General features: G+C 42.0%; 1 non-coding gene across 1 annotated transcript; it reads right to left on the reverse strand.

Annotated features, from left to right (window-relative positions):
- Nucleotides 1-7,185: 7,185 nt before the first annotated feature.
- Trnah-gug (transfer RNA histidin (anticodon GUG)) lies at nt 7,186-7,260 on the reverse strand. Its single transcript has one exon. It is a non-coding gene; the product is annotated as a tRNA-His (tRNA).
- Between the last annotated feature and the right edge of the window lie 2,774 nt (nt 7,261-10,034).

Raw genomic sequence — 10,034 nt, forward strand, 5'->3', positions numbered from 1 at the left:
TGTGTGCAGGGATGCGAACGGCATTTCGCTCAAACAAACCATTGGCGTGAAATTACGACTGTTCCGGAATTTTTGAACAGACCTCGTATATATATCTGCGAGTTGTTTACAGATCTTGCTCCCGTTTCTCGTAAACCAAGCCTCTTGGGCCTTGTATAATTCTTCTTTCAAATTTCTTCGTTGCATATCCTCCTTTACTTGATTTTTCCGTTCTGCTCAAGGTCTTTTTCTTTTGTATGGAGCTTGCCACTACGTTTTCCGGTCATCGTTCGTCCTCTAATCTCGTCACATGCGCATACCGTTTTAAACGCTTTTTTTTCATCTCTTTCGTGCTGTACTTGGGAGCTTTGATTCCTTCCAGATTTATTAATTTGTGGTCTTGTCTCGGCTTGAAACTTTACAACTTCTCAGAAAATCCATTTGCAATGCTTCAAATCTTCTTCTGCCTTGTATTGCTTGGTTCTATTGATCCGTATAACCTTTTTTAGTCTTTTTCTTAATTTTATCGGACCAGAAGATGAAATTCAGCTCACTGACTGCTTATTTGGCTTGTATTGTCCTCTACCTTTTTTCCTGTTTACTAGAACCGTGATCCGAGATTACAGCTGCCAGATATTTATACTTTTGACATGCCTCAATAGTATGCCCATCCATGAAGACATCACGATGTTTACTTGCTATAGAAAGATATTTTATTTTGGAAAAATTTATTGTTAGTCCAACCTGATTGTATGTTTCTAGGATTTTCTTCGTTATGTACTCTATCATTGTCATTCGCAGCAAATATACACTGAAGCGCCAAAGAAAGTAGTATAGGCATGCATATTCAAATACAGACTCATACATAAGACAACAAGTGTCTGGCATAGTCGTTAGGTCGGTTACTGCTACTACAATGGCAGATTATCAAGATTTAAGTACGTTTGATTTTTTTGTGGTAAGTTCCTGTGGGATCAAACTGCTGAGGTCATCGGTCTCTAGGTTTACACACTACTTAATCTAAATTAAACTAACTTACGCTGAGGACAAAACACACACACACACACACACACACACACACACACACACACACACACACACACACATGCCCGAGAGAGGACTCGAACCTCCGACGGGGGAAGCTGCGCGAACTGTGGCAAGGCGCCCTGGACCGAACGTCTACCCCGCGCGGCTTGAGTTTGAACTTGGTGTTATAGTCGGTTCACGAGTGATGGGACACAGCACCTTCGAGGTAGCAATGAAGTTGGGTTTTTCCGTACGACAGTTTCACGAGTGTACCGTGCATCTCAGGAATTCGCTAAAATATCATATCTCAACATCGCTGCGGCCGAAATAATAATAATAATAATACTAATACTGCAAGGACGGGCCTAATGACGATTGAAGAGAATCGTTCAATGTGACAGAGGCTCAAACCTTCCGCAAATTGTTGCCGATTTCAATGCAAGTGTCAGCGTGCGCACCATTCAACGAAACATCATCGATATGGGCTTTCGGAGCCCAATCATGTACGCTTGATGACTGCACAACACAAAGCTTTACGCCTAGCCTGGGCCTGTCAACACCGACAGTGGACTGTTGATGACGGGAAAAATGTTGCCTGGCAAGACGAGTCTCGTTTCACATTGTATCGAGAGGACGAACGTGTACGGGTATGGAGACAACCTCACGAATCCAGGGACCCCGCACGTTCAAGCTGGTGGAGGCTCTGTAATGATGTGGGGCGTATGCAGTTGGAGTGATATGGAACCCCTGATATGTCTAGATATAACTCTGATAAATGACTCGTACATAAACATCCTATCTGATCACCCACATCCATTCTTGCCCATTGTGCATTCCGACGAACTTGGGCAATTCCTGCAGGAATTGAACATATCTAGGATGCCTTGCAAAGTGCTATTCAGAAGAGATCTACAGCCCCTCGTACTCTTACTGATTTATGGACAACTCTAAAGGATATAAGGTGTCAGTTCCGTCCAGCATTTCTTCAGACATTAGTCGTGTCCATGCCACGTCGTGTTACGGCACTTTTGCGTCCAGGAGGGGGTGCCTACTCGATATTATGCAGGTGTATCACTTTCGCGAATAGTAAATTTGATATTAAATCCCCAGCTATGTCTAGACCCATTCCTCCATACTTTTTTATTCATTCTTGAGGAAGTTTCTTCAGATAAAATTTAAAGAGAGTAGGTTCTATACAGCATCCTTGTCTATGGCCTCTGGGTAATCGTATTACTTGGGAGATATCTATTCCTATTTTTAATTCTTTTCTGTAATCCCTCTAAACTTTTTTAACTGGAGCAACTTATATCTTATTTACTGCGGTACGTCAAGATTTTAATGGAACGATGCCATATGCTTTTTGTAAAACTATGAAAATCACTCATATATCACCTCTTCCCTTCCTCTTCTTTTTTTGCCTCTTTTATAGTAAATACATCATGTACACGCATCGGCCTACGCTGGAGCTACTCTGTTCTTCTCCTATTATGATTTCATTGTCCAGACGTCCATTTACAATTCGACCATACTTCCCTCTGATGCAGTAATACTAATGCCCCTTAGCTGCTGCAATCTTTTTTTATCCTTTCTTATTAAATAGTATCGAGTAGGCTTTTTTTCTTTTTTTAGGTTCTTCTTGTTTAATCAGACACTTGTTAAATATCAACTGAATTTTTTGTATGTCTTCTGCTGTGTTCTTTATCACTTCAATGGAAATTCCTCCTGGACATGGAGATTTTTCCTTTTCCAATTTTTAAAGTGATTGTGTAGTTCCTTTAGACACACCAGCCACTATCCCCTCCTTAACCGTTGGTATTTTGCCAGTAGGATCTCTTCCTCGAGCTTCTGTTAACAAATTTTCATAGTACTTCACACATTATTTATATTGTTCTTCTTCTCTTTTCTTGCCGGCCGTGGTGGCCGAGCAGTTCTAGTCGCTTCAGTCTGGAACCGCGAGACCACTACGGTCGCAGGTTCGAATCCTGCCTCGGGTAAGGATGTGTGTGATGTCCTTAGGTTAGTTAGGTTTAAGTAGTTCTAAGTTCTAGAGGACTGATGACCCCAGATGTGAAGTCCCATAGTGATCAGAGCCATTTTTTCTCTTTTCTTGGTTGTTCACTATCTCCCAGGCGCTTTTTGATTTCATTCTTCCTTTATATCTCTCTGCTTCTTCACATTTACTTTTCCGGAATTAATTTTTCGCTTTTATTATCATTTTTTCACCTCTCTTCTGACTATAACCTACAGTTTCCAATCTGACTTCCGACAACTTTCAGCATAATTTCAAATCTTTCCTAAACTTTTTCTCGCTTACATGCTTAAACGCAAATATTCAACATATTAACTCATTTGTAAAGTAATCAGACGTTTAAAGCTGTTTTATAGATGGGAGTTCAATTCCTTAAAGGATCTGGGGTTTCCTGGTTGAACTCTAATCTCCGTCTCCTTACATTAATTTTCATACATATGTGTTACACTCGTTATTCAATGCCTTACGTAGAGAAAGGAGTAAAGGAAACTAAGCATAAATTTGAGTAACCGTACAGAGCGGAAAAGTAAAATTTTTAAGGTGTGGCGATGGATAGAGAATTCTGTTGGAGACGGCAAAAAACATGGAAGACGAGTTGAATGGGGCAGATAGTGTCTCTAAAAATGGTTTAAGATGAATATCAACAAAAGTAGAAAGAGGGTAATGAATTGATGCTGAGGGACTGCCAGTTTACATAGGATATAAAACGCGAAATGACAACAGCCAGAAAAGCTTTCCTGAAAAAGGGAGTTATATTGACATCGAATATAAACTTAACTTTCAGGAAGTTTTTTTCTGAAATAGTTGTCTAGAGTGTGGCCTTACGCGGAATTGAAATGTGGACGATGAGCAGTACAGGTAGGAAGAGACTAGAAGCTTTTGAAATGTGGTGCTACGGAAGTGTGCTGAAGATTAGAAGGGTAAATTGGATAACGAATGAAAATGGGCAGAATCGAGTCGTGGTAGGAAGATATTTACGGCAAAAGGTGATAAAAGGAAGAGGCAGGTCGACGGGACACATCCTAACGTATCAAGGAATAGTTAAGTCGATAATGGAGGGAAGGGTGAAGGTTAAAAGCTGTAGAGGGAGCCGATAGCTAGACTATTGTAACCAGGTTCAGACGGATGAATGTTCCAGTAACTGTACAGACATGAAGCAAACTAGTCTTCAGAATGAAGAACGCAACACAACAATATCGACAAGTGTTTGCCTACTGCAGTATCGTTGTTCTAATAGCTTCCACCTTTGGCAAGACGAAAATAAAACGATGAGATGTTTTCACAGCTGCAGAGCAACAGCCAAATAAACTCGGAATGCTTGATTCCGCGGAGAGCCTCACAGCTTTTTAGAGAACTTAGCACGGCTGTGATAAAGTTCACCGGCGTCTGCTAACTGCTTCAGCCCGAACACGAAACTCGCGCTCAACTCTGATATTTCCACTGTCTTCCCGCGATGCTGATATCAGTCAAATTGATGGAGTACAGTTTTTTGAAACGATCGGGAGACTAATGTTACCAGTTCCTAATACGTTTGATGATGTGGATCTAGCCAAGCTTTTGAAATTTTAGTTGCACCGTGAGGCGTTCTACACTACCGGGTAACCATAGATCAGTTCAAAAAAATGGCTCTGAGCAGTATGGGACTTAACTTCTGGGGTCATCAGTCCCCTAGAACTTAGAACTACTTAAACCTAACTAACCTAAGGACAGCACACACATCCATGCTCGTGGCAGGATTCGAACCTGCGACCGTAGCGGTCGCGCGGCTCGCCATATATCACTTCAAAAACATTTCTTTTTTTTTCAGATAACTGTCAACAGTATCGATATGCTTGGAGAAATGCATGATAAACTCTGTGCTGTCTTCCATTTTCGATCATGGACCATCTCCAAAATGGAAAAATATTTACTGTAACAACTTCACATGGTATACATGCTATTTAACCAACCAGAAAAGTAGGCTATACGCTATTCCCGACTTGAAAACATAAGAAAATTGATACTTAATGCCATAATACAGGCTTAACCAAGCCGAAAAGAATGTTGATAACATGAAAACCTCTAAGAGCAGTAAGTGCGCAACACCATTGCTCAGGCACTTCCCTCGAAATCACTGTAATAAATGTCGCACGCTATCTGATCTGCATAAGGCTGTAGGTCACTATCATGGACATCCTATAAATTGTATCGAGCATCCTTGAAACGCTCAAACACCAGTTTTAGCAGCAAGTGCGCCTTATTCTCTCTTGAATAGCAGGAGTTTTTCTTATGAACTACGCGGTCTTATTGTTCCGAACTTATTCGAAATCTGTTCATATTTTTTTTTCTTTTTTTTTATTATGCTGTGGATGATCTTCCATGCTTCCATGTACGTAATTATATTTAGTATCCGCTTTTTGGACAACGATTGTCCTTTACTACATTTCACTGGAGACGGGATTTGTGGCTTCCTGTCCGATTAGGATGGCGGACTACATGACTCGACACTTGTTTCAATATCACTTGTTAAGCACGTATCGTCGTCACTGTACTCCTCATGTACATTGTCCGCACAGTTGCACGTATACGACACCACACATTCCACCGGCTCATCTTGCAGAAACGCTAATAAAAAAATGGCTCTGAGCACTATGGGACATCTGAGGTCATCAGCCCCCTAGAACTTTGAACTACTTAAACCTAACTAACCTAAGGACATCACACACATCCGTGCCCGAGGCAGGATTCGAACCTGTGACCGTAGCGGTCGCGCGGCTCCGGACTGTAGCGCCTAGAACCGCTCGGCCACCACGGCCGGTGCTGAAACGCTAATATTTCATCTCCCACTTCTTTCTCACTCTGAGAAATTCCTTGGGTTCCTTTCTGGCGAAACATCAACTTCGGCAATTGTTGTTGTTGATATAATGCAATGTTTGCTTTGTTTATTTTTGCCATCACCATTAGCGCTGTAGCACTGTTGTGAGTTACTCGTCGACTAAGCAGTTTCTACTACGCTCCTTAGTCTGATGCTGTGCCTACCATTGGTTACCTCCAGTCCCGCCCCTGTAACCATTAACAGCCAATATTGCGGTTGCTTGGTAGACAAAATGTGGGGCATCGAATGACGCAAACATCATTTGCCTTTTGCGACCTCCCACTCAAGAGGTTCCTTGTTAGTTGCTGACAATAAATGTCATTGGTGATGGTTACACCTCGGGGAAGCAATTTGTAGTACAGCACACCGACGCTGTTCCAGCAGATGCATACCATTATCTTCCGTGGATATCCGCAGTTCTTCGAACGGGGAGTTGTTGCTTTTTTGTTGTTGTGCTCAAGCATTCCTTTGTTTTCCTATTTTGGCATAAAGACACCATTTCTCGTCACCAGTAGTGCTACAGTATAGGAACAGTCGGCGTTGTTCACGAGCCAACTGATAACGTACAAGCACAGAAGTACATATGGCAAACCGCTTATTTCTATCATTTTGGTTAATAGCATGCATTACTCATTAGTGACCCTGCCCCAGAGCATACAATTGTCGCACGGTGGTGGAATAATCACTGTTCATCACATCTGCCATTTCTCGAGTACACTGACTTAGATCATTGTGATTAATACATTTAAACGACCTTCATCAAACCCCAAGGTCTTCCTGAACGTGTAGAGTCACTAATGTCAAAAAGGTCCTCCTTAAAGCGACAAAACAATTTTTTGCAGTAATCTGTCCAATCGAATTATCGGTATACACGTTGCAAATGTTTCTGGCTGCCACAACTGCCGTCACCTTCTATTAAACTCAAACAGAAGATGAGATTTTCACTCTGCAGCGGAGTGTGCGCTGATATGAAACTTCCTGGCAGATTAAAACTGTGTGCTGGATCGAGGCTCGAACTGGGGACCTTTGCCTTTCGCGGACAAGTGCTCTACCAACTGAGCTACCCAAACACGACCCACGCCCTGTCCTCACAGCTTTACTTCTGCCAGTACCTCGTCTCCTATCCTCCAAACTTTACAGAAGCTGTCCTACGAACCTTGCAGAACTAGCACTCCTGAAAGAAAGGATATTACGGAGACATGGCTTACCCACAGCCTGGGGGATTTTTCCAGAATGAGATTTTCACTCTGCAGCAGAGTGTGCGCTGATATAAAACTTCCTGTCAGATTAAAACTGTGTGCTGGACCGAGACTCGAACTCGGGACCCTTGCTGTTCACGGGCAAGTGCTTTACCAACTGAGCTATCCAAGCAGGTTCGCATTAGAGCTTCTGTAAAGTTTGGAAGGTAGGAGACGAGGTACTGGCAGAAGTAAAGCTGTGAGGACGGGGCGTGTGTCGTGCTTGGGTAGCTCAGTTGGTAGAGCACTTGCCCGCGAAAGTTAAGGTCCCGAGTTCGAGTCTCGGCTCAGCACACGGTTTTAATCTGCCAGGAAGTTTCAAACAGAAGATGTCGGAAATGTTCCGATTTCTCCACATAGAACTCTAGTTTCTAGCGTTCACAGCTCCACTGATATATAAACTCAAATTGCAACAGTGAACTACAAATAAAATATGGAAATCGATGAATAAATACATATCATCCGGAATATCAACATTCAAAACAAAAATGCTACGAACTTGTGCACCAACCTAATATTACATTAAAAAACTAACTGAGGTGGGTTTCCTTTTGAAATCATTTGCTGCTGAGCCATAAGAACCACTGTTTTTGCTTTCGAAACCATTTATAATGTACTAAAGAGTTTGAGAAATGATTAACACACACAGATGATTTGGAGAGGGACATACTCTCTCTGCCTACTCGCTTTGAATTAAAGTAACGCCTTTTTCAATAAATAAAAAATGCACAAGTCAAATGCAGGACTGTGATTCGTGGACTCAATTTTTGGCAGAAAGTGATGTTTTTTAGGCGTGCATGATGATCACCCTCTGTTCATTCCTCTCGGTAGCATCTTTTACAAAAGGTAGCTCCAAATCTTGATTTCGCATGTCTGCACTTAACCGGTACTTTCAATTCCCGAACTGGTGTCCGCGCCATGTTTGACAGTCATCACGGTACCTGATTTATTAGAACTTGTCTGTTTTGCACGAGTTCCTTTCCGTTACAAGCTGGAGAGGACATGTGACGCAACAGGCGCGTCCTGAAATGTGGAAACATCCGGTAGGAACAGGCTGCATGGATGAAGCAAGAATTTGGCAGCCTTGTGCGAAGGTCGCCATAGTTTTCTCTCCGCGGGCCGGATAAGTGACAAAATTACGAGTGCGGGCCGTACCATCATTCTACACAATATTTGAATGCTAAAACGAAATCTCTGGGAAGAAAGACGAAAAACTAAGTTCAGCATTCCTTGTTAATCATCAGTGAGTGTCACCCAGTACACAAAAAAACAAGCAAAGACAACACATTTATTGTTGTTTGTTGTTGTGGTCTTCAGTCCTGAGACTGGTTTGATGCAGCTCTCCATGCTACTCTATCCTGTGCAAGCTTCTTCATCTCCCAGAACCCACTGCAACCCACATCCTTCTGAATCTGCTTAGTGTATTCATCTCTTGGTCTCCCTCTACGATTTTTACCCTCTACGCTGCCCTCCAATACTAAATTGGTGATACCTTGATGCCTCAGAACATGTCCTACCAACCGATCCCTTCTTCTGGTCAAGTTGTACCACAAACTTCTATTCTCCCCAATCCTATTCAATACTTCCTCATTAGTTATGCGATCTACCCATCTAATCTTCAGCATTCTTCTGTAGCACCACATTTCGAAAGCTTCTATTCTCTTCTTGTCCAAACTATTTATCATCCATGTTTCACTTCCATACATGGCTACACTCCATACAAATACTTATAGAAATGACTTCCTGACACTTAAATCTATACTCGATGTTAACAAATTTCTCTTCTTCAAAAACGCTTTCCTTGCCATTGCCAGTCTACATTTTGTATCCTCTCTACTTCGACCATCATCAGTTATTTTGCTCCTCAAATAACAAAATTCCTTTACTACTTTAAGTGTCTCATTTCCTAATCTAATTCCCTCAGCATCACCCGACTTAATTCGACTACATTCCTTTATCCTCGTTTTGCTTTTGTTGATGTTCATCTTATATACTCCTTTCCAGACACTATCCGTTCCGTTCAACTGCTCTTCCGAGTCGTTTGCTGTCTCTGACAGAAGTCATCGGTGAACCTCAAAGTTTTTATTTCTTCTCCATGGATTTTAATACCTACTCCGAATTTTTCTTTTGTTTCCTTTACTGCTTGCTCAATATACAGATTGAATAACATCTGGGAGAGACTACAACCCTGCCTCACTCCCTTCCCAACCACTGCTTCCCTGTCATGTCCCTCGACTCTTATAACTGCCATCTGGTTTCTGTACAAATTGTAAACAGCCTTTCGCTCCCTACATTTTACCCCTGCCACCTTCAGAATTTGAAAGAGAGTATTCCAGTCAACATTGTCAAAAGCTTTCTCTAAGTCTACAAATGCTAGAAATGTAGGTTTGCCCTTCCTTAATCTAGCTTCTAAGATAAGACGTAGGGTCAGTATTGCCTCACGTGTTCCAACATTTCTACGGAATCCAAACTGTTCTTCCCCGAGGTCGGCTTCTACTATTTTTTCCATTCGTCTGTAAATAATTCGCGTTAGTATTTTGCAGCTGTGACTTATTAAACTGATAGTTCGGTAATTTTCACATCTGTCAACACCTGCTTTCTTTGGGATTAGAATTATTATATTCTTCTTGAAGTCTGAGGGTATTTCGCCTGTCTCGCACATCTTGCTCACCAGATGGTAGAGTTTTGTCAGGACTGGCTCTCCCAAGGCCGTCAGTAGTTCCAATGCAATGTTGTCTACTCTGGGGGCCTTGTTTCGACTCAGGTCTTTCAGTGCTCTGTCAAACTCTACACGCAGTATCGTATATCTCATTTCGTCTTCATCTACATCCTCTTCCTTTTCCATAATATTGTAATCAAGTACATCGCCCTTGTATAGACCCTCTATATACTCCTTCCACCTTTCTGC

Source organism: Schistocerca gregaria, chromosome 1, assembly GCF_023897955.1.
Source record: "Schistocerca gregaria isolate iqSchGreg1 chromosome 1, iqSchGreg1.2, whole genome shotgun sequence".
Lineage (NCBI taxonomy): Eukaryota > Metazoa > Arthropoda > Insecta > Orthoptera > Acrididae > Schistocerca > Schistocerca gregaria.